Here is a 24,159-nt window from a genome sequence, read left to right as displayed (position 1 = left end):
ATCTTGGGGTGCCTTGGGCATCCCCAAGCTTGAACATTTGTGTCTCCTTAATTCCTTTTATATCTCGGTTTCCTAAATCTCGAAAGCTTCATCCACAACAAACTCAACAAGAACTCGTGAGATAAGTTAGTATAAACCAATGCAAAAACCTTATCATTTTCTACTGTAACAAATCACTAAAATTATTATAAATTCCTCTGCATATTTAATACTCCTATCCTCAAATAGAATCATTAAACAAGCAAACATATGCAAACAATGCAACTATAACAGCAATCTGCCAAAACAGTATAGTCTGTAAAGAATGCAAGATTCATCATACTTCCCTAACTCCAAAAATTATGAGAAAAATGCTAAGCTGTATAAGATTTATCAGATCTCAATATTAAAAAAGTTTCAACATTATACCATTCTCTGACTTTTCTAGGGAATGTTTGCAACAGCGGTAAACTTTCAGTTTTTAAACAGCAACATGTATACTAGCAAAATAAGCATGGTAAAGGCTATCCTTGACATTTTTATTGAAAATATAGATGCAAAACATTAATCTAAATAACAGAAAGCAAATACTAACAAAATAAAATGATGCTCCAAGCAAAACACATATCATGTGGTGAATAAAAATATAGCTCCAAGTAAAGTTACCGATGAACGAAGACGAAAGAGGGGATGCCATCCGGGGCATCCCCAAGCTTAGGCTCTTGGTTGTCCTTGAATATTACCTTGGGGTGACTTTTTCAGCCCCAAGCTTAGGCTCTTGCCACTCCTTATTCCATAGTCCATCAAATCTTTACCCAAAACTTGAAAACTCCACAACACAAAACTCAACAGAAAACTCGTAAGTTCCGTTAGTATAAGAAAATAAAACCACCACTTAGGTACTGTAAGGAACTCATTCTAAATTCATATTGGTGTAATATCTACTGTATCCCAACTTATCTATGGTTCATACCCTATGATACTACTCATAGATTCATCAAAATAAGCAAACAACACACAGAAAACAGAATCTGTCAAAAATAGAACAGTCTATAGTAATCTATATCAAACGTATACTTCTGGAGCTCCAAAAATCCTACCAAATTAGGACGACCTGATCAATTTCTGTACCAATCCAGAGCAAAAATAATCAGATCAGAAGCACGTTTATGCGGATTAGCAAAACTAATTTACTGGGTGCAAAAGTTTCTGATTTTCAGCAGGATCAACACAACTTATCACCGTAAGCTATCCTAAAGGTCTTACTTGGCTTTTATTGAAACAAAAGATATAAAACATGATTATTACAGTAGCATAATCATGTGGACACACAAAAACAGTAAGGATAGATATTGGGTTGTCTCCCAACAAGCGCTTTTCTTTAATGCCTTTCTAGCTAGGCGTGATGATGACAATGATGCTCACATAAAAGATAAGAATTGAAACATAACGGGAGCATCATGAAGCATATGACTAGCATATTTAAGTCTAACCCACTTCCTATGCATAGGGATTTTGTGAGCAAACAACTTATGGGAACAATAACCAACTAGCATAGGAAGGTAAAACAATCATAGCTTCAAAACTTTAAGCACATAGAGAGGGAACTTGATATCATTGCAATTCCTACAAGCATATGTTCCTCCCTCATAATAATTTTCAGTAGCATCATGAATGAATTCAACAATATAACCAGCACATAAAACATTCTTTTCATGATCTGCAAGCATAGAAATTTTATTACTCTCCACATAAGCAAATTTCTTCTCATGAATAGTAGTGGGAGCAAACTCAACAAAATAATTATCATGTGAAGCATAATCCAATTGAAAACTAAAATCATAATGACAAGTTTCAAGGTTATCATTATTCCTAATAGCATACAAGTCATCACAATAATCATCATAGATAGCAACTTTGTTCTCATAATCAATTGGAACCTCTTCCAAAATAGTGGATTCATCACTAAATAAAGTCATGACCTCTCCAAATCCACTTTCATAATTATAATCATCATAAATAGGAGGCATGCTTTCATCATAATAAATTTGCTCATCAAAACTTGGGGGACTAAACATATCATCTTCATCAAACATAGCATCCCCAAGCTTGTGGCTTTGCATATCATTAGCATCATGGATATTCAAGGAATTCATACTAACAACATTGAAATCATGCTCATCATACAAAGATTTAGTGCAAAGCATTTTAATGCATTCTTATTCTAGCAATTGAGCACAATTTTCCTTTCCATAATTCTCACAAAAGATATTAAAAATATGAAGCGTAAGAGGCAAACTCAATTCCATCTTTTTGTAGTTTTCTTTTATAAACTAAACTAGTGATAAAACAAGAAACAAAAAGATTCGATTGCAAGATCTAAAGATATACCTTCAAGCACTCACCTCCGGCGCCAGAAAAGAGCTTTGTTGACAGGGTGTGAGTGCCGCTTACCCCGGCAACGGTGCCAGAAAAGAGCTTGATGTCTACTATGCAACCATCTTCTTGTAGACGTTGTTGGGCCTCCAAGTGAAGAGGTTTGTAGGACAGTAGCAAATTTCCCTCAAGTGGATGACCTAAGGTTTATCAATCCGTGGGAGGCCTAGGATAGAGATGGTCTCTCTCAAACAACCCTGCAACCAAATAACAAAAAGTCTCTTGTGTCCCCAACACACCCAATACAGTGGTAAATTGTATAGGTGCACTAGTTCGGCGAAGAGATGGTGATACAAGTGCAATATGCAGGCCCGGGCCTGTGGGGGTGCAACATGTGCGCCTGCACAGGGCCCCCAGCTGTTTGGGGCCTCAAATTTGGTATGCGTTAAGTAGTAGGCTTTTGTTATTTATATAAATGGGCCGCCTCTGGTCTCTGGCTTTCAGTCTGTCTCCCCGGGCCTCTGCTGTCCTAGCGCGCCTGCTCGTCTCGTGTACTACAGCGACCCCTATCCAGGGCCAGCGATAGATTTCCCTCGAAAAATAAAAACAACGTCCGATTTCCCTCGAGGAAAGAAACAGTGATCGAGAGGAGCAACCGAGCGAGCGAACCGTCCCTCCTTGGTTTCTTCGTGCGGCGGCTAGGGCCAGCCTCCGAGCTACGCAGACGGCAGATCAGATCAGCAGGCAGGGCGGCCGGCAGGACCAGGGGTCCAGGAACGCTGGAATTGCATACGACATAGGAAGGCAGGGAAGGTTTGCATCAATTCATCTCTGATAACCGATGATTCACTGAGCCCTTGATCTTCACTGTGAGTTTTTCGGATTACGTCTCCTATATAGTTTTGCTAAAATCTTTTTTTACGGAACCTCGTCAGAGCGCTGGGAGCTCCGACATTGCATATAAAAGGAGAGAGTTGGTCCGGTTAATAAGGGAAACCGGACCCAAAAACCATACATGACATCGGTTAATTAAGGAAAACCAGCAAAGACCACACACACCGGACTAGTACTCAAAGGACGTTGCTAAAATCTTGTATTGCTAATTTTGTTCTTTCTATTAGGCATGCCATATTGCAAGATCTGAGTCATATCTTTGTTTAGAAAACATGAATCTAGTTAAAAAGCGTTTGAAGAAACAAAAACTCGAGGTTTTAATTTGGTCTCAAAAAACAAGATATGGATAAGAAAACAAGTGTCATTCGATAATCAGTCACTTGATCAAGAGCATGCACGTGATAATAATAATGACAATGCTTCTAGCCCTAGAGATGGCAAGAGACAGAAAATAACGTTGAGGGTGAAGAAAATTGTGATATTTATATTATCATATAGTTATATATTTATGTAGTTTCTCTAGTGAGCTAGGGCCCATCTCAGTGTTCGGCACAAGGCCTCAGATTTTGCCGGCCCGGCCCTGGCAATATGGATGGTAGATATAGGTTTTTGTAATCTGAAAATATAAAAACAGCAAGGTAACTAATGATAAAAGTGAGCGTAAACGGTATTGCAATGATAGGAAACAAGGCATAGGGTTCATACTTTCACTAGTGCAAGTTCTCTCAACAATAATAACATAAATAGATCATATAACAATCCCTCAACATGCAACAAAGTGTCACTCCAAAGCCATTAATAGCGGAGAACAAACGAAGAGATTATGGTAGGGTACGAAACCACCTCAAAGTTATCCTTTCTGTTCTATCTATTCAAGAGTCCGTAGTAAAATAACACGAAGCTATTCTTTCTGTTCAATCTATCATAGAGTTCATACTAGAATAACACCTTAAGACACAAATCAACCAAAACCCTAATGTCACCTAGATACTCCATTGTCACCTCAAGTATCCGTGGGCATGATTATACGATATGCATCACACAATCTCAGATTCATCTATTCAACCAACACAAAGTACTTCAAAGAGTGCCCCAAAGTTTCTACCGGAGAGTCAAGCCGAAAACATGTGCCAACCACTATGCATAGGTTCATGGGCGGAACCCGCGAGTTGATCACCAAAACATACATCAAGTGGATCACGTGAATATCCCATTGTCACCACAGATAAGCACGGCAAGACATACATCAAGTGTTCTCAAATCCTTAAAGACTCAATCCAATAAGATAACTTCAAAGGGAAAAATCAATCCATTCCAAGAGAGTAGAGGGGGAGAAACATCATAAGATCCAAATATAATAGCAAAGCTCGCGATACATCAAGTTCATGCCATAGAGAGAACACGAGAGAGAGAGAGAGATCAAACACATAGCTACTGGTACATACCCTCAGCCCTGAGGGTGAACTACTCCCTCCTCATTATGGAGAGCGCCGGGATGATGAAGATGGCCACTGGTGAGGGATCCCCCCTCCGACAGGGTGCCGGAATGGGCTCCTGAGAGGTTTTTGGTGGCTACAGAGGCTTGCGACGGCGGAACTCCCTATCTATCTTCGTATTCGATGTTTTTAGGGTACGTGGACTTATATAGGCGAAAGAAGTCGGTCGGGGGAGCCTCGAGGGGCCCAGGAGATAGGGGGCGCGCCCTCCTATCTCATGGCTTCCTCGAACCTTCCTTGGCTTGAACTCCAAGTCTCCCGGATCATATCCTTTTCAAAAATTACGCTCCCGAAGGTTTCATTCCGCTTGGACTCCGTTTGATATTCCTTTTCTTCGAAATACTGAAACAGACAATAAAACAACAATATGGGCTGGGCCTCCGGTTGATAGGTTAGTCCCAAAAGTAATATAAAAGTGTATAATGAAGCCCGTAATCATTCAAAACAGATAATATAATAGCATGCATGCTTCATAAATTATAGATACGTTGGATATGTATCATAGCATAACCAACAATGCCCTCATAAGCTCTAGCCTCAAATTTAGACAAGCGAACACCTTTATTGAGAATGAAACACTTACACCCAAACACCCGGAAGTACTTGAGGTTAGGCTTGTTACCGGTAAGTATTTATAAGGAATTTGTTCAAGCCTTTGTGGAGATAGAGCCGATAGGATGCATGACATGCTGCATTGATGGCTTCAGCCCAAAAGTTGTATGGAGACTGGAAGTCCGCCATCATGGTCCTTGCCGCATCCATCAACGTCCAGTTCTTCCTCTCCGCAACACCATTTTGTTGAGGGGTATATGGTGCAGCATATTGATGTTTGATCCCCTCATCACTAAGAAACTCATCCAAGGTGTAGTTCTTGAACTCGGTGCCGTTGTCACTTCTTATTGTCAAGATCTTTGCATCATGTTGATGTTGAGCTTCATTTGCAAAGTCGATGATGGTTTGTTGAGTCTCACTCTTCCTCTTGAAGAAAAATACCCAAGTGTACCTTGAATAATCATCCACAATCACCAAGCAATACATTCTACCCCCAAGACTATCAAATGATGGAGGCCCAATGAGATCCATGTGAAGGAGCTCCAAGGGTCTCTTCGAGTAGATGATAGTCGTGGGAGGGTGAGCCTTTTCATGAAGCTTTCCTTCGATACAAGCACTGCAAGCACGATCTTTGGCAAAACTAACATTTGTTAGTCCACGGACGTGGTACCCCTTGAGAAGACTTTGCAAAGATCTCATATTGACGTGGGCTAAACGGTGATGCCAAAGCCATCCCACATCAACTTTAGCCGTTACGCATGTCGCGGTCTCAGTGGGTCGCTCCGAAAAGTTAATCACATAGAGACCGTTCTCGACATGCCCAACAAAGGTTACTTTAAGAGTCTTGCTCCAGAAGAGGGCCACGGTATCAATATCAAAGAAAGTGGCAAAACCCATGAGCGCAAGTTGATGAACGGAAAGTAGATTGTATGCAAGGGACTCAACAAGCATGACTTTCTCGATCGTTAGATCATGAGAGATGACAACCTTGCCAAGACCCAATACCTTAGAAGATGAGGCATCACCCTACTCGACATTGGTGGGCATAGATGGGATCTTGTGCATGTCCACGACCAAGTCCTTGCCCCGGTCATATGATTTGTTGCTCCACTATCGAGCAACTATGATCCCCCACCGGAAGCAAACACCTACAAGAGATCAATGCTTGGTTTTAGGTACCCATTTATTAATGGGTCCTTTGATGTTAGTAACAAGGGTCTTAGGAACCCAAATATACCATTCAATGTACTCACAAGAAGAACCAACAAATTTAGCATAAACATGCCCATCACTAGCACGACACAACACTTAAGAAGGGTTAAAGTCGCCGGCTTTGTTGGAAGAGGTGGCTTTGCCTTTTTTAACATCACCACCCTTCATATTGTTCTTCTTCTCCTTAGGAGCACCCTCTCCCTCCTTCACAAAAGTTTGCTTGAGAGGAGGAGGTTGTTTGGTCTTGTCATTCTTCTTCTTGTTCTTGGACTTGGGTGGGAACCCAACTCCCTCCTTAGCCACAACTTCCTTTTGATTGCTCAAAAGGTCATTGAGGTTCTTCTCACCTTGTATGCATGTCACGAGGCCTTTCTCGAGTTGCTCCTTCAACTTGGTATCCTCCTCCACAAGATGCACATGCTCACAACACGGGTTAGTGGCATTTGCATTATCAATTAATACCATATGAGGAAAGGTGGCCTTTTCTTTGGTTAGCTTAACTTGGAGTTGAGCATGAGACTCCTTGAGGCTAGCATGAGCACCCTTCAAGACCTTGTGGGCCTTGTCAAGTAAATCAAACTCCTCCTTGAGTCTAGCATGGTCAACGCCAAGTTTAGCCTTCTCAGAAGTTAGCACACGAGACACAACAAGAGCATGATCAAGATCTTTCTTTAACTTAGCATGGTCATTGTTGTGTGACTCCTCATGAGCCAAACGATGCCCACGCTCTTCCTCAAGAGAATTAGAGAGATCCGATATCTCATCGGCATAGTCACGACTATGACCTTCCATCTTAGAGATGGTTTCTTCATGAGCCTCGATCATGCCATTGGCCTCACCAAGTTATTCCAAGAGAGCAACAAAGTGCTTCTTGGATTTTCCCTTGAGCTTACTCATTAAAGACTCAAACTCATTCACTTCCTCATTAGACCCCTCACTTTCATCAATGCTGAAAGATCGTGGATGTCGCCTAGAGGGGGGGGGGGTGAATAGGCGCTTTAAAATAATTACGGTTTAGGCTTGAACAAATGCGGAATAAACCTAGCGGTTAATTTGTCAAGCACAAAACCTAAAACAACTAGGCTCACCTATGTGCACCAACAACTTATGCTAAGCAAGATAAGTAACTATGTGATAGCAAGATATATGACAAAGTACAATATGGCTATCACAAAGTAAAGTGCACAAGTAAAGGGCTCGGGTAAGAGATAACCGAGGCACGCGGAGACGACGATGTATCCCGAAGTTCACACCCTTGCGGATGCTAATCTCCGTTTGGAGCGGTGTGGAGGCACAATGCTCCCCAAGAAGCCACTAGGGCCACCGTAATCTCCTCACACCCTCGCACAATGCAAGATGCCGTGATTCCACTAAGGGACCCTTGAGGGCGGTCATCGAACCCGTACAAATGGCAACCCTTGGGGGCGGTCACCGGACCCGTACACTTTGGCAACCCTTGGGGGCAGTCACCGGTACCCGTCAAATTGCTCGGGGCGATCTCCACAACCTAATTGGAGACCCCGACGCTTGCCTGGAGCTTTACACCACAATGATTGAGCTCCGAACACCACCAACCGTCTAGGGCGCCCAAGCACCCAAGAGGAACAAGCTCAAGGGCACCAAGCACCCAAGAGTAATAAGCTTCTCAACTTGTAACTTCCACGTATCGCGTGGAGAACTCAAACCGATGCACCAAATGCAATGGCAAGGGCACACGGAGTGCCCAAGTCCTTCTCTCCCAAATCCCACCAAAGCAACTAATGCTAGGGAGGAAAATGAGAGAAAGAACGAAAGAAGAACACGAAGAACTCCAAGATCTAGACCCAAGAGGTTCCCCTCACTTAGAGGAGAAAGTGATTGGTGGAAATGTGGATCTAGATCTCCTCTCTCTTTTCCCTCAAAAACTAGCAAGAATCTATGGAGGGATTGAGAGTTAGCAAGCTCGAAGAAGGTCAACAATGGGGGAAGAACACGAGCTCAAAGGATTAGGTTCATTGGGGAAGAAGACCCACTTTTATAGGAGGGGAAAAATCCAACCGTTATGTGCTCAGCCCGCACACGAGCGGTACTACCGCTCCACGAGCGGTACTACCGCTTGGGCTGAAGAAGCAGGGAAAAAGAGCAACAAGACATGAACCTTGGGGCGGTAGTACCGCATATAAGCGGTACTACCGCTCATCCCAGCGGTACTACCGCTCACGAGCGGTACTACCGCTCACGAGCGGTACTACCGCTCACGAGCGGTACTATCGCTCCTACTTCTGCTACTACTGCCGCTGAACCCGACACGAGAAAACCACGTCTCGAGTCGAGGCGGTACCAGCGTGGAACCGGAGCCGTACTACCGCTTATGGCCATGGGCGGTACTACCGTTGTGGGACAACGGTACTACCGCTTGAGGCGATAAGCGGTACTGCCGCTCCGGCCCAGCGGTACTACCACTGGCGCCAATTCAATGCCACTACCGCGAAAACAAAGTATACTCCAAAGAAAACCAGAACTGTCATAACTTCTGCAAATGAGCTCCGAATTGAGCAAACTCAAGCTTGTTTGAAACAAGACAAATGAGCGACTGGTTATAGTAAGAAGAGGTGGGGGGAGGTATGCTTAGCAAACAAAGGAGTGACACCTCCAACAGAGAAGAACCGGCATACCCTTCAACATCGAAAACATCATAGAAGATGCATGTGAACTCCGTTTTCGATGAACTCGAGCTTGTCATAAAAATGACCATAAGCTCCAAATCTCACAAGGAGAAGGACCAAACAAGAACCAAAAGGATGATGCAAGGATGCAATGGTTTGAGCTCTCTACGAATGATACGATCAAGCAACTCATCGAGAGCCCCCCTTGATAGTACGACAATCGATCCTATAACCCGGTCTCCCACAACTACCATGATACCGGTAAAATAAAAAAACTATCAAGGGAAAGACTTTGCCTTGCACATGGTCCACTTGAGCTAGGTGATGATGATCTTGACTCCCTCAAGTTGGACCACCTTTCTTGATTGCGTTGGCTCGATGAAGACTAGTTGATTGCTCCCCCATACTCCATTATGGGTGAGCCACTCTTCCGCACATCTTCACAAGTCCAATGTCACCACAATGGACGGCAAGCTTCAAGCATTTGATCTCTTTGTGATGCTTCACTTGAACTTTCACACCACAACCTAACCCCACAAAGAACTCTCACAAAGATCATGGGTTAGTACACAAAGCGTAATTGACAGTGCTTACCATAACATGGGATCGCTTGATCCCTCTTGGTACATCTTCTACGCTTTTTGAGTTGATCAACTTGTTTCACTCTTGAATTAGTCTTGATCAACCTTGAATCTTTCCAACTCTCTTCATTTGGATGATGTCTTGAAGGTAAACATGAATGATCACACACTCTTCTTCTTCAAGACATGCCTGCAATAAGCTCAACACTCACATGACCAATCTTTGGATAATTCCTTAATAGCACCTTGGTCAACTCATAAACTCCTTGAAACCAACACATGGACTTCAAGAAAAACCTATGGACAAAACCTTCAAATATAACTCAAGGCAACCATTAGTCCATAGAGATTGTTATCAATTACCAAAACCAAACATGGGGGCACCGCATGTTCTTTCAAATGCCATCCGTCAAGGAGGGATAGTAATGATGGTGGTTTTGATGTTGGGGGCTACCTTGTTGGTGGCTTTAGCCATGAGACACTTGGTGGTGATGTTCTCATTGGGTGAGTCGAAGAGGGACACCCGTGGAGATGTGGCAATGGCAACGGAGGCCATGGCCATGGCTTCACGATCTTCATCATCATCGTCATCCTCATGGTATTCTTATTGAACCACCAACCCTCGAGTAGGAGTCTTTTTGGTGAAATTGTTCTTGTTTGGGAAGGAATTGGCTTTGTCCTTTCGGATGAGCTTGCCACCATTGTCTTCCCGCTTCTCGTAAGGGCAATCCACAACAAAATGGCTCACATTGCCACAATTGTAACATGTTCTCACACGTTGCTTGCCCTTGAACCCACTTGAGTTGTTATTGTTGAAGTTGGGCCTTGTGTTCTTCTTGCTCCAAAATTGCCTTGAAGAAAGAGCCATGTGCTCATGATAATCATATTTTGTATCTTCGGGGTTTTTCTCCTCATCTTCCTCTTCTTCCTCTTCTTCCACAATAACCTTGGCCTTTAAGGAAAGGTTGGGCTTTTTTACCCTTTGAGAGTGCAACACCACATTGTCGGCGGTCTTGTCCAAGATCCTCATTGCCACAAACTCATCCAACACTTCATTTGAGGTCAAGGAGTGGAAGTCCAGTCTTTGACGGATGACGGAGGACAGGGCCTTGTGGTAAGGCATCATTGCTTTGAGAAACTTGCGCTTGATCCAATTGTCATCCGTGTCCTTGCTCCCATGATCTCGGAGTGAGAGCGCAAGTTTGGTAACTCTCTGAAAGAGCTCACGAGGTTCTTCATCTTCTTTCATTGCAAACTCATCGGCTTCATCTTGCACCACTTCATAGTTGGAGCGTTGAATGCTTGCACTTCCCTTATAGAGGGAAACAATGCAATGCCATGCGTCTTTGGCCATGGCGAAGGGTCGAAGATGAGGGAGATCTTCGGGTAGAACTGCATCTTGAATGATGAAGAGAGCATTCTCATTGAATTTATTGTCCACGGCTTCTCTAGGGGAGAAGTTGCTTCGGTCATGTGGATGGAAACCTTGTTCAATGATTCTCCAAAGATTAGTGTTCACATGATTTACATGACGCTTGAAGCGATAAACCCAAGAATCAAAGTCCTCATTTTTCACAATCTTAGGAGGGGGCCCGGCATGATTTAAATGAGTATAAGGAATCGGTCCTTCATAGATTGGAGGTGCCACATGGGCAAAGATGCCAGTGCCATTTCTACCACTAGTAGAACGATCCTTTTCACTAGTAGCTTCCCCCTTGTCGAAGTTAGCATCCGTCACCTTGTAAGTGGGATCACCCACTTTCAATAGCGAGGTGGATAGTTTAAGTCCTTATAAGAATTTATTAAACATGCTTTCAACCTCGGTGGTCATGGAGGTTTTCAATGTGTCCAAAGCCACATTGAATTCCTCACGAGACACCGCGGTTCCCCCATCACCCGTAGACGAGCTTGGATTCACACCCGAGTGCTCCTCCCTACCGTCTACGATGTCAACCATACTCTTCGGATGGTAAAGTCCTTAATAAAGAGACGATGCTCTGATACCAATTGAAAGGATCGATATAGTTGACTAGAGGGGGGGGGTGAGTAGGCAACTAACAATTTTTAGCTTTTCTTTACCAAATTAAACTTTGCATCAAAGTAGGTTGTCTAGATATGCAACTAGGTGAGCAACCTATATGATACAACAATCAACAAGTGCACAAGCAAGCAAGGGATACAACACAAATAAGCTTGCACAAGTAAAGGCACGAGATAACCAAGAGTGGAGCCAATGGAGACGAGGATGTGTTACCGAAGTTCCTTCCTTTTGAGGAGAAGTACATCTCCGTTAGAGCTGTGTGGAGGCACAATGCTCCCCAAGAAGCCACTAGGGCCACCGTATTCTCCTCACACCCTCACACAATGCGAGATGTTGTGATTCCACTATTGGTGCCCTTGAAGGCGGCGACCGAACCTTTACAAACAAGGTTGTGGCTATCTCCACAACTTAATTGGAGGTTCCCAACGACACCACAAAGCTTCACCACGATGGACTATGGCTCCGCGGTGACCTCAATCGCCTAGGGTGCTCAAACACCCAAGAGTAACAAGATCCGCTAGGGATTAGAGGGGGAATCAAATTTCTCTTGGTGGAAGTGTAGATCAGGGCCTTCTCAACCAATCCCGAGCAAACCAACAAGTTTGATTGGCTATGGAGAGAGATCGGCCGAAAATGGAGCTTGGAGCAACAATGGAGCTTTTGGGGGAAGAGGTAGGTCAACTTTGGGGAAGAAGACCCCATTATATAGTGGGGGGAACAATCCAACCGTTACCCCCAAAGCAGCCCCGTAGAGAGCGGTACTACCGCTGGGGTGGGCGGTACTACCGCTGTGGCCAGTGGTACTACCGTCCCACCTTGCGGTACTGCCGCGCAGAAGAGGGGAGCGAGGAGCGAAGGGAGGATCTGGACCTAGAGCGGTACTACCGTGGAGGTAAGGGCGGTACTACCGCTTAAGAGCGGTACTACCGCCTCTACTACTGCAACTAGTGCCGCAAAACCCTACACGAGAAAAGAACCCTCGAGTCGAGGCGGTAGGAGCACGGAGCCGCAGTGGTACTACGGCGGAGGGCTTCAAGCGGTGCTACCGCTGTGGAGCGGTACTGCCGCTTGTAGTACTCGGGCGGTACTACCGCTGTGGCCCGTGGTACTACCGCTGGGACCAAACGATGCTCATAAGAGGGCGAATGAGCTCTCCATTGAAGCAGAAAGGCTCAAAGGGTGTGACAAGGATATGTACGTGTTGATTCCACCCTAGCCTTACCAAAGCGGACCCCTCTTGATAGTACGGTGACTCCTACGAAACTAGTCCACCAACATAGAAACGAAAGAGCTGCACCGTCTTGAATAACACTCCGAGGGGAGGGAATCGTCTCATGCCAAAGGAGGAATCTCTGAAAAACTCAACGCACACGATTAGTCCGCAAAAGCATTGTCATCAATCACCAAAACACCTTAGGGATAAATATGCCCTTACACACTTGCAGTGCCACCTCGGGGAAATTTGAGGGCTGCTTTTAGCTGTACGTAGTGTTCATCCGGTGTGCCCTGAGAACGAGATATGTGCAGCTCCTATCGGGATTTGTCGGCACATCCGGGTGGTCTTGCTAGTCTTGTTTTACCATTGTCAAAATGTCTTGTAACCGAGATTCCGAGTCTGATCGGGTCTTTCCGGGAGAAGGAATATCCTTCATTGATCATGAGAGCTTGTGTTGGGCTAAGTTGGGACACCCCTGTAGGGTTTAAACTTTCGAGAGCTGTGCCCGCTGTTATGTGGCAGATGGGAATTTGTTAATATCCTATTGTAGAGAACTTGACACTTGACTTAATTAAAATGCATCAACCGCGTGTGTAGCCGTGATTGTCTCTTTTCGGCGGAGTCCGGGAAGTGAACATGGCTTGGGTTATGTTTGGATGTAAGTAGTTTCAAGATCACTTCTTGATCATTACTAGTTTGCGACCGTTTGCGTAGCTTCTCATCTTATTCTTGTATTCGTAAGTTAGCCACCATATCATGCTTAGTCGCTGCTGCAACCTCACCACTTATCCATTTCCTTACCCATTAAGCTTTGCTAGTCTTGATACCCATGGTAATGGGATTGCTGAGTCCTCGTGGCTCACAGTTTACTACAACAACAGTTGCAGGTATAGGTAATGCGATGATCATGATGCGAGAGTGATGTTTACTTGTTTTGGCATTCTTCTTCTGCTTCTTCTTCGATCAGGGGATAGGTTCTAGGTCGGTAGCCTGGGCTAGCAGGGTGGATGTCGTTTGAGTTTCTGTTTGTGTTTCATCTCTAGTCAGATGTTGCTCTTATGTATGATGTTGTTGTATTCATGTGGCATTGTATGCCTCTTGTATGTATCCCCAACTATCATGTAATGGTACGATGTAATGATATCCACCTTGCAAAAGCGTCTCCAATATGTTCTTCTATCCTTGGTGGGACCTTAGAGTTCCTTTAGGATGGGGTTGTATATTGGGCGTGACAAGTTGGTATCAGAGCCTCGACCGACCATAGGAGCCCCCTTGAGTGTTCGTAGTTTGTTCGTTGTCGAGTCTAGAAGAAAACTGTTTTTGGAGTCTAGTTATATCGTAGAGTAGGAATTCTTTTTACTCCTCAGGACCTTCGTCGCTCTTGTGAGGAATCTTGACGTAGGTTCCAGCCTTCCAGGTCGGCAGCCTAGGCTAGCAAGGTGGATGCCGTTTGAGTTTCTGTTTGTGTTTCATATGTAGTCAGATATTTCTCTTATGTATGATGTTGTTGTATTCGTCTGGCATTGTATGACTCTTGTATGTATCCCTAACTATTATGTAATGGTACGATTTAATGATATCCACCTTGCAAAAGCATCTCCAATATGCGCTTCTATCCTGTTCGCATACAATGGACCGAAGGGGACAGATGTCATCCACTCATTGGACCGAAGGTGCCTATGATACGTCGACACGTGGCATGGCCCAACAGAGGCCCATTCCTGTGAAAAGGCCGACCCGTTTGACTTGGTCAAAAGGTGGCGGGCCGGCCCACGGAAAGCCTGTTAACAGCCTGTTCGCATATAGCCCATTTATAGCCCGCTAACACAGGGCCTGTTACGGCCTATCCGAATTAGGTCCAATAGCGTCATCTGGGCCGTCCAATATGATTCCAGCCCGTTTTAACTTCCAGCCCATGTATGGCCCATGACATCTTTTGTTCCACATGAGGCCCTTTGTGACTCTTGGCCCATTAACGGCCCATGGTGAAACTGGCCTGTAATGAACAGTGTATCACTTTATACCCATTAACAGCCTATTATTCCATTGGCCCAATTCCAGCCCATGTTATTTTTCGGCCTTCTTAGGGCCCATTTATTCTTGGGCTCATTTCCAGCATTCAGTTACTTATGGCCCGTTAATGCCATTTTATGCTTGTGGCCCAAATTCAGCCCGTTGTTACAGTCGGCCCGTTTGTGGCCCCTTAATACGTTGGGCCGTTTTCATAGCGTCATCAAATATGGCCTATTAACGATGGCCCGTTATGGTCGGCCCATGAACGGACGATTCCAACTCTAGCCCGTTTACGGCCATAATGCGGTCTGTTATTGGCCCATGTTTGGCTGATCGATCATACGACCCATATAAGGCCCATTGATGATACGACACGTAGAAGGCCCATTGTGTCTACGGCCCGTAGAAGGCCCATTGTGTCTACGGCCCGTAGAAGGCCCATTGTTTCTACGGCCCGTAGAAGGCCCATTGTTTCTACGGACGGTAGGAGGCCTAGTGTCACTACAGTAAATATGTAGCCCATGGTTATTGTGGCCTAGTTTTAAAAAATAGGTTATTGCAGCCACTAGAAAACCGTGGAAAAAGAATTGCACTGACTACAAGCAAACAAATAAACAAGACAACAAGGAAATAAATAAGCAAGCAACTTACGCTAGGCTATCACGGCTATTACACATATTACATCCATTGGGCATCAAAGTTCGCCACTAGTGCAAATATAGGGAACAAAGCAGCATATAAACGCCACAGCAAAACAAGTCCAGAACTGAAACCACTTTAGAAGAGCTCAAGAAACAATATCCTGGGTACCCATAATGCTGGCAAGATACTTAGCAAGCTTATTAACTTTCTCTTGTTTGGCGCTTAAATCCTCCAGCGCTTGCTGTTGCACAAGAGAGTATGCATCTGATTTCTGCAGGGACTTCCTCAGTCCTTCGGCTTCTTGCCACAACACAGCTGTCTGATGCCTTCCAGCTTGTAGCTGAGACTGAAGAAGACGAAGTGATTCAGGCAGCGAGTTCGAAGAGCTTGTGCCAGCGGTACTGGCCAGTAACTCAAACACCACATCAACGCAGGACTGTGGGGTTTTCTCACTGTCTACAAGATTGTTTTTATCACCTTTCTTGGATACCAACAGGGTTGTCTCACTATCTTGAACCTTATCTGCATTACTTTCTATACCATTGCATAGTGGGGGTGCTCTTCTCCAATATTCTGTTTGCATACTACAAGAGAAAGAAACAAACACACGACATGTTTAGCTTGTAGTATACGAAACTCATTTTGGTAAACCGGTTCAGTAGTAAGGTGGACAGGATAACAACATGAAACAAACATATATCTATGTACTATGTTCAATGTGTTGTCCATATCATTCTAGTTTATGTTGCCTAATCAAGATAGAGACATAGTTAACTCATATATTTTTAAGACACAACAGCATAGACAGAATATAAGTGTGAGAAACTACACAACATTGGCAACACTTGTAATGTGCATCACATGAGAACATAACTGTTTATACAACTGAAATCAACATAGAGCAAGAAGTTAGAACAACAATCTAGTTAAAGAAATAGGTTTAAAACATACATGTTGTGCCATTGGAGTTTCAGTTGGATCCTTCAAATTCGGAAGTAGTTGGTATGAGTAAATACAATGATGCAACAACAAAGGAGTATGGACCATAGCTATGGAATCTGACCTAAGAATAGTTGCTCTTCTGCTTTAAAAGTGGAGTTTGGGTTCGCTGTGGTGGTCTTCATGCTTTGGGCACTGCAGTAGCTTTACAAACTGCTCGTGTGGGGGTACTCTATGGTGGACATGGTGCTTTGTCAACTAGAAGTGGGTTACTATCTGCTCGGGTTGCGGTTAGATGGGTTGTAGCTGGTTCTCTGCCCAACGGTGTAAGTGTGCAATCTGGAAGAGTCCCGACTATGTGTGGTAGGGCTAGTTTGTGAGCAAGTACAACCATGGTTCTATCTGCATCGACGGGTAGCACTGTCTTCTGTGAAGAACGGGTTTTTGCTCCCTTAGATACTGCCATCACGCCCTCCAATTCAAATGGCCGATAAACAAGAAAAGAAATTGAACGTACAGACATTATATGATAGACAGATGTGGTAATTCACATATATATTGTCTAACCAAACAAGACAGCATGACACAATTTCACATATATGATGCCTAACTAAACATGATAGCATGACACAGTTTCAGATATATGATGGATAACTTAACAAGATATAATGGCATAATTCAACATATGATGAGTATCTAAACAGGATGACATGACAAAACTATATGATGTCTTTCTAGAATAGGTTGGGATGAAATAGTTCATGTTGTCTAAGTATACAGGATGGCATGATAAATTGACATAGTTGATTCATATAAGCAGCTGGCACTCGCATGTATGATCTCTAAACTAAGCAGATGGAATTCAATATTGTGCATATGATGTCTAAACTAAGCAATGCAAGACACCATATGCGTCATATGAGAAATATAAACATTGCAACTTAGAGCATACACCTCAGGTGGGATATAGGACTGGTCATCTGTCTCTGAATCCTTCTCTTAGGAGCTCCCTATAACCATCGAGATATATGCTTCAACAGGTACCATTGCCTGCTCTGAAGACCTTGTTTTCACTCCAGATTTTTCCATAACCGGCTCAAATGGCTGATACACATGAAGAGTAGTTAAATATACACAGATTATCAATAAATGGAATACATAATGAAAAAAAAGACGGCATGAGATAATTCACACATATGATGCCTGGCTACATGGCGGTGCATAATTCACATATATGATAACTGGCTGAAAAACATGGCATTACATAATTCACATATCTGATATAGAAAGAAATCATGAGGCATTCACACAAAGCATGTCTAATCTGTCGGATTATGGTTCCGGCAGACCCTTGAGGTTCGAACACTGGGGCGCACGCAGAGGTTTCGCCTTCTACCTACTTGTTCCTCGCCGAATCGCTAGGATCTAAATTATGAGAAGAACAACACAAGAGACATAGGATTTATACTGGTTCAGGCCACCATTGCGGTGTAATACCCTACTCCAGTGTGTGGCGTGGTGGACTGCCTCTTGGGCTGATGATGAACAATACAAGGAAGAACAACCTCGCGAGGGTCTGTTCTTGGGGTCTCTCTCTTTTTGCCGGCCGGATGGATTGATCCCTCCACCCTATGGGTGGCTAGTCCTATTTATAGGCGAAGGCCCTGGACCTCTTCCCAAATATTGAGCGGGAAGGGCGCCAACAATTGGCCAATTTGAAGGGGAACATCTAGTACACTTATCCTGACTAAAGTTGGTCCTCGCCTGTTAAAGGCTCTGGTGGTGACGCCGACTTGGGCTCCACGGTGACCTCCATCCTGCCGTTGGACTGGTCTTGGTCTTGTTGCACCGAAATGGATGCCTTTGCTTGATGATCTCGCTTGTGCTTGCTCCCCTTGCACCAAAGAGGAAAGAAGGACACTGCGCGGGCTGGCGCCCTTGGTCGTCATGGCTTGTGTCATGGGCACCTCGCGAGGTACCCCACCTTGAACTCTCTCCGCCTCCTCATGAGCCAGCCTGACGAAGCCGTGCGTGAGGAAGCACCTTGTTGGCCGCCCCGCGAGGCTTGGCCCCTCGCGAGGGTCTTGAGCTTGTGCTGATGAAGATGGGCCGTGCTGGGCCCCCTTTGAGCCACGCCATAGGCCGCAGGCAGGCAAGTCTGGGGACCCCCGTTCCCAGAACGCCGACAGTAGCCCCCGGGCCCAAGGCGCGCCCGGACTTGGCCGAGTAGAGAGGCGAAAGGGCAAGTGCGAAGCGTCACGGGCCCTAACAGCCTGCGGCCTTGGGCGCCGCGTGGCGGTTGATTGGACGTGGGCGTCTTCGCTCCCCCACGACGCCTCGGCAACTGCACGAACTGACAAGTCCCTGCATGCAAAAATGGGTCATGATTACCTGCGATCGTGGAAGCCGACGGTTGGCCTCCTCCGGCTATAAGTATGGAACGGCGCGAGCCGTTCCAGTTCATCTTCCTTTGCTATTCCTCCTCCTCTTCATCTTCGCCATTGCCCCGCCTTGCCGAAATGGCTCTGATCCGCCGGTTCTCCGCAGAGGAGAAGGGAAAGGCCCCCCGAGAGGGTCCTGACCTGCTCCCGCCGAAGAAGCGGTTGGTCCTCTGTCGCCGAGATGAGGGTGCACGGCAGGAGGTGTCGAGGCCTTGGTGCGAGCGACCGCCGCCAGGGTTTCCGCTGCCCTTGTACGCCCACCATGAAGGCCCTGCAGGAGCTGACGCCGAGCGCCATGGACGACGCCGCCGTCGGCGCCGGCGGGTCATAGCGGTGCGCATTGTTCCTCCTGGAATCCACGCCGAGGGATCCTCCCGAGAGTTTGTGCTCCACGCCGCCATGCCTCCTCGATCTTGGATTCACCTCCCTCCTTCCTTTGCCTTTGAGATCCCGTCGAGGGGGCCTTTTAGGCTCCGGCTGCAGCACGCCGACTGCCAGGCCCCTGCGACCGATGCGGATGTCGAGGTCGTCGCTCCAGGTAAGGTCTTCATGACCCATGGCTCGGGCGAGATCGCCCGGGTTTGTGGGATGAGGGGCGCACTCGTGATCCACCTGGAGTTCGATGGCGCTTCCGTGATGCTCTTCAAGGTCTTCGACGAAGAAGGGCGCCGGCTGGAGTGCTGCCCCAGAGGCAGCGGCCGGAGCTTCGGAGCGGCGAGGACTAGGCCTGCCGCCCGCCCTTCCAGCAGCTCCTCTGGTGGCAGCGGACGCCTCGAAGGATCCAGTGGCTCCGCCGAGCCCTTCGCGACTCCGGAGACGAGCGACGACAGCTATGAGCCCCCAAGCCTGCGCCGCTCTCAGAGCAGGACGGGCTCATTAGGCCGCCGCCATCTCTGATCTGGATGAGGTTGGCGCTGGTGCCTGACGGCCCATTGTTGATGATGGCGTCTGCCGCGGCGGTTCCTGTAGTTATGACTCCTTAGGACATGCGTCTTTTGTCCCTGCGAGGAGCCAAGAACACACCCCGTGGGGGGGCTTGTAAGGTGTCTGTAGCTCCTTTTGTTAATATGATCCTCATTATGAAGCAGTGTGAAATGGTTATTCCGTCTTAGCTTAGTTTTTTCCTGTCAGACCTCGTGCGGGCTTGGTGCTCTACCCCGACAGGTCCCAGTCCCAAGGCGGCTTCAGCCGTTGCTGGTATGCCGGGTCGCGATGCCGTGGTCAAGGCCAGGAGGTGAGCGCCCGGGGCCCGGTAAGAGCCCCTGAGTCGCGATGCTCAGGAGGTCCCCCTTGGCGCTCAAGTAGCCATCATTCGGTGAGAAAGGAGAGTGACGTTGCTAAGACGGAATGGTATTAGGTGCGGGGACGGTGCTGCGATAGCTAGTGTTCCCGGAGAGTGACTTATCTCGAGGGTCAGGAACGCTTCCTGGTGCGGTGCTAAGTCCGTGTCTTGGCCGTCGGAGGGTTGTTTGGCGAGGTCACCACGTGCTTCTCCCCTCTCGCCCTCGCTCCCCTTTCTGCTCTACGTCCTCGGGTCCCGGCCCTCGAGCGAGTCTCAGCCGTCGCTGGCATGCCAGGTCGTGATGCCATGGACATGGCCAGAGGGTGAGGGCTGGAGAACCAGTAGGAGCCCTGAGTCGCGATGCTCAGGCACCCCCCCTTTAACGTGCAAGCGGTTTGCGTGGACGAGGGTGAAGAAGACACTGTGGGGGCCTCAGATGACGATGCTCCCGGGGGAACCCTGCAGGCTCATCACAGAAGAAATGAGAGTTCGTCGCGACAAACGATGGTCAACCGTTAGTTGCCTTGGAGAGGCGGCGAGGCGCGAAAGGCCTGGCGAGGTGTGCTGGTTCACCAGTGATCTAGCTCGGGACTCACGGGGGCCCACCCCAAGGCGGGTTGCGCCCGGCGCTGAGCCTTATATAGGAGTGTGTTCCTGCAAATTTGGCTAGATGCCGATGCTCTACGTCCTCGGGTCCCGGCTCTCGAGCTGGTCTCAGCCATCGCTGGTGTGCCAGGGCGCAATGCCGTGGGCAGACCAGAGGGTGAGGGCCGGAGAGCCGGTAGGAGCCCTGAGTCGCGATGCTCAGGCACCCCCCTTTAACGCGCAAGCTGGGTTAGATGTCGAAACTCTACGTCCTCGGGTCCCGGCTCTCGGGCTGGTCTCAGCCGTCGCTGGTGTGCCGGGGCGCGATGCCGTGGGTAGACCAGAGGGTGAGGGCTGGAGAGCCGGTAGGAGCCCTGAGTCGTGATGCTCAGGCACCCCCCTTTAACGCGCAAGCTTGGTTAGATGTTGAAACTCTACGTCCTCGGGTCCCGGCTCTCGGGCTGGTCTCAGCCGTCGCTGGTGTGCCAGGGCGCGATGTCGTGGGCAGACCAGAGGGTGAGGGTCTGAGAGCCGGTAGGAGCCCTGAGTCACGATGCTCAGGCACCCCCCTTTAATGCGCAAGCTTGCGACATCCAGGAATAAAAAAGGTACCATGAACCGGCACCAAATAACAAGCATGACGAGTCAAAAACACGACCCTAAGATAAATGCAAGAGGGGTACATGCCACTGGGTCTGACCCGAGCGGCTTGGGGATAATGCAGCCCGAGGGGCGCCCCCAGCAGAGTGAGCTAAGAACATGAAATAAAAGAGATACATGCCACAGGGACGAACCCATGCGGCCTGGGAATAATGCAGCCCTGAGGGCGCTCCCAGCTGGAAATGAAACTAGAAAGATGTCACCTGATGACGCTGAGGACTAAGGGGTGTTGATGCAGCAGACTTGGTGGGCTGCGGGAGCAGATCCTCACGAGCCCCCAGGCCCTGGGGCCTCGGGAGGCTCCGGAGGCGCTGGTGGCTCCTCGCGGACCGTCTCCATCTCCACCAGGGCTGCGGAATGCCTGACCTCTTGAGCCTCCAGGATGGCCCTCATGATGCGCTGGTACATAGCAGCCGCATTCGATGAGCCGTAAGGCATGCGAACGTAACTGTGGGGCGGGCCCTCGCAGCGTCCCACTCGCGAAGGCCAGAGGCGCTCCTGAGACGCGGCTTGGTTGAGCCCTGGTATGTCGATGTAGACATGCAGCTCACCATCCTCGCCTGGATGGGGGGCCACAACGGGTAAGCGGCGGCTGCCTCTCATGACCCTTGACTCCTGCAGCTCCTGAATGGCCTTGCTGACGAACTCCTGAGGGTTTGGCCCTCCTTGCCTTGCTCCTTCTTGATGGAAACGTGCTTCGAAGCACGCCTCCACGTGATGCCCAAGCGCCTCCCTCGTGACCTTGGCGAGGTCGACGGCCCTCCAAGGGAGAGCCACCGAGCCCTGCCTGAGGAGGGCGTCGGGCGCGCTTCCCTATGCGATGGCAGGAGGTTCCCCCTGAGCAGGCGCGGGCCCAGAGGGACCTGCCTCCTGAGGGTCCGGGCCGGTTGATGTCTTCTTCTTCTTGGGGGCGGCCTCGGGAAGCCTCCTGCTTCCACGATCCGTGTCTTCCAGTGATGCGGCCTGAAAGGCACTCTCCAGGGAGCAAACTGCGTCTCTCTCTTTGCAGGGCACCGTGATGACTCCGCCACTTCCTGGCATCCTGAGGACATTGTAGCCGTGGTGGGTTACAACCATGAACTTGGCCAGCGCTGGGTACCCGAGGATGGCGTTGTACGGCAGGCGAATGTGGGCGATGTCGAAGTCGATGAGCTCGGTGCGGTAGTTGTCGCGTGCCTCGAAGGTGACAGGGAGGCGGACCTGCCCAATCGGGACTGTGGAGCTGTCGGTGACTCCAGAGAAAGGCTTGGTGGGCTGAAGCTGACTGTAGGGTACTTGGAGATTGTTGAATGTTTCCACGGACAGGACGTTGAGCCCTGCCCCGCCATCGATGAGGGTCTTGGTGACTAGCGCGTTGCTGATGATTGGGGAACAAAGCATCGGGAGGACTCCGGCTGTGGCCACACACTTGAGCTGATCCGCTGAGCTGAACGTGATGGCGCACGCCGACCACCTGAGAGGGCGCGTGGCCTCGAGCTTGGGGAGGACTGCATTCACTTCGCGGGCGAACTGCTTGAAGATGCGCTGAGAGGCTGGGGCTTGAGCTCCGCCTAGGATGCAGGCGATCGCACGTGGTTCCTGGAAGCCCCTAGCCCCTTCGTCCTGATGACGGTCCTCATTTCTCCTTGGCTGCGACGGTAGCGGAGGGAGGCCTGCATTACCTTGCGGGCGATCCTCACGAGGCTGATCCCTCCAGCCTCCCTCGCGAGGTGGGTCCTGCCAGTGATCCTCGCGAGGTTGGTCGCACCACCCTTGACGTGGGCCGTGGTCTTCCCAGCGTCCTGCATTCCTTCCTCCTCCTCGTCCGTAGCCCCGGTCATTGCGGTCGGGACGCCGGCCAGTCCGTCCTTCGCGCACGGCCTTGAGCTCTTGGCATTCATTGGTGTTGTGGGTGTGGAGGTCGTGGTACACGCAGTACCAACTGCCCTTGGAGGATTCGGGCTGAACTCTGCCCCGCTTGGTGTCTGGTTCTGCCGCGAGTACGACAGCCCCCTTGCGCTTCATGTCCTTGGCCTTGGGCTTCTTCTCTTCAGGGTCTGCGGCAGGCAATTCGAGGAGGGAGAGACGCCCTTCCTCAGCCCTGGCGCACTTGGTCGCCAGATTGAACAGCTCCAAGGAAGTGCATAGATCTTCATGCATTGCAAGCTCCTCCTTCATCTTGACGTCACGCACGCCGTCAGAGAAGGCTGAGATGATGGCCTCCTCGGTCACCTTGGGAATCTTGAGGCGCGCGTTGTTGAAGCGCTGGATGTACTTCTGTAGGGTTTCCCCCGGTTGTTGCTTGATGCGGTGCATGTCGCTCACGGCGGGTGGCCGGTCGCGAGTACCCTGGAAGTTGGCGATGAAGCGGGTGCGCATCTCGTCCCAGGAGGAGATCATGCCTGGGGCCAGGTTCAGAAGCCAGGTGCGGGCTCCGTCCTTGAGAGCCATGGGAAACCAGTTCACCATGACCTTCTCGTCTCTGTTGGCAGCCTCGATGCCCAGCTCGTAGAGCTGGAGGAACTCTGCAGGGTCTGTCGTGCCGTCGTAGCGAGGAGGCAGGTCTGGCTTGAACTTGTCGGGCCACGCGATGGTGCGTATCTCGGTGGTGAAGGCGCGGCAGCCC

This window comes from Triticum aestivum, chromosome 7B (assembly GCF_018294505.1).
Source record: "Triticum aestivum cultivar Chinese Spring chromosome 7B, IWGSC CS RefSeq v2.1, whole genome shotgun sequence".
Taxonomy (NCBI): Eukaryota; Viridiplantae; Streptophyta; class Magnoliopsida; order Poales; family Poaceae; genus Triticum; species Triticum aestivum.
The sequence above is the reverse complement of the archived record's forward strand: the minus strand, read 5'-3'. Positions refer to the sequence as shown.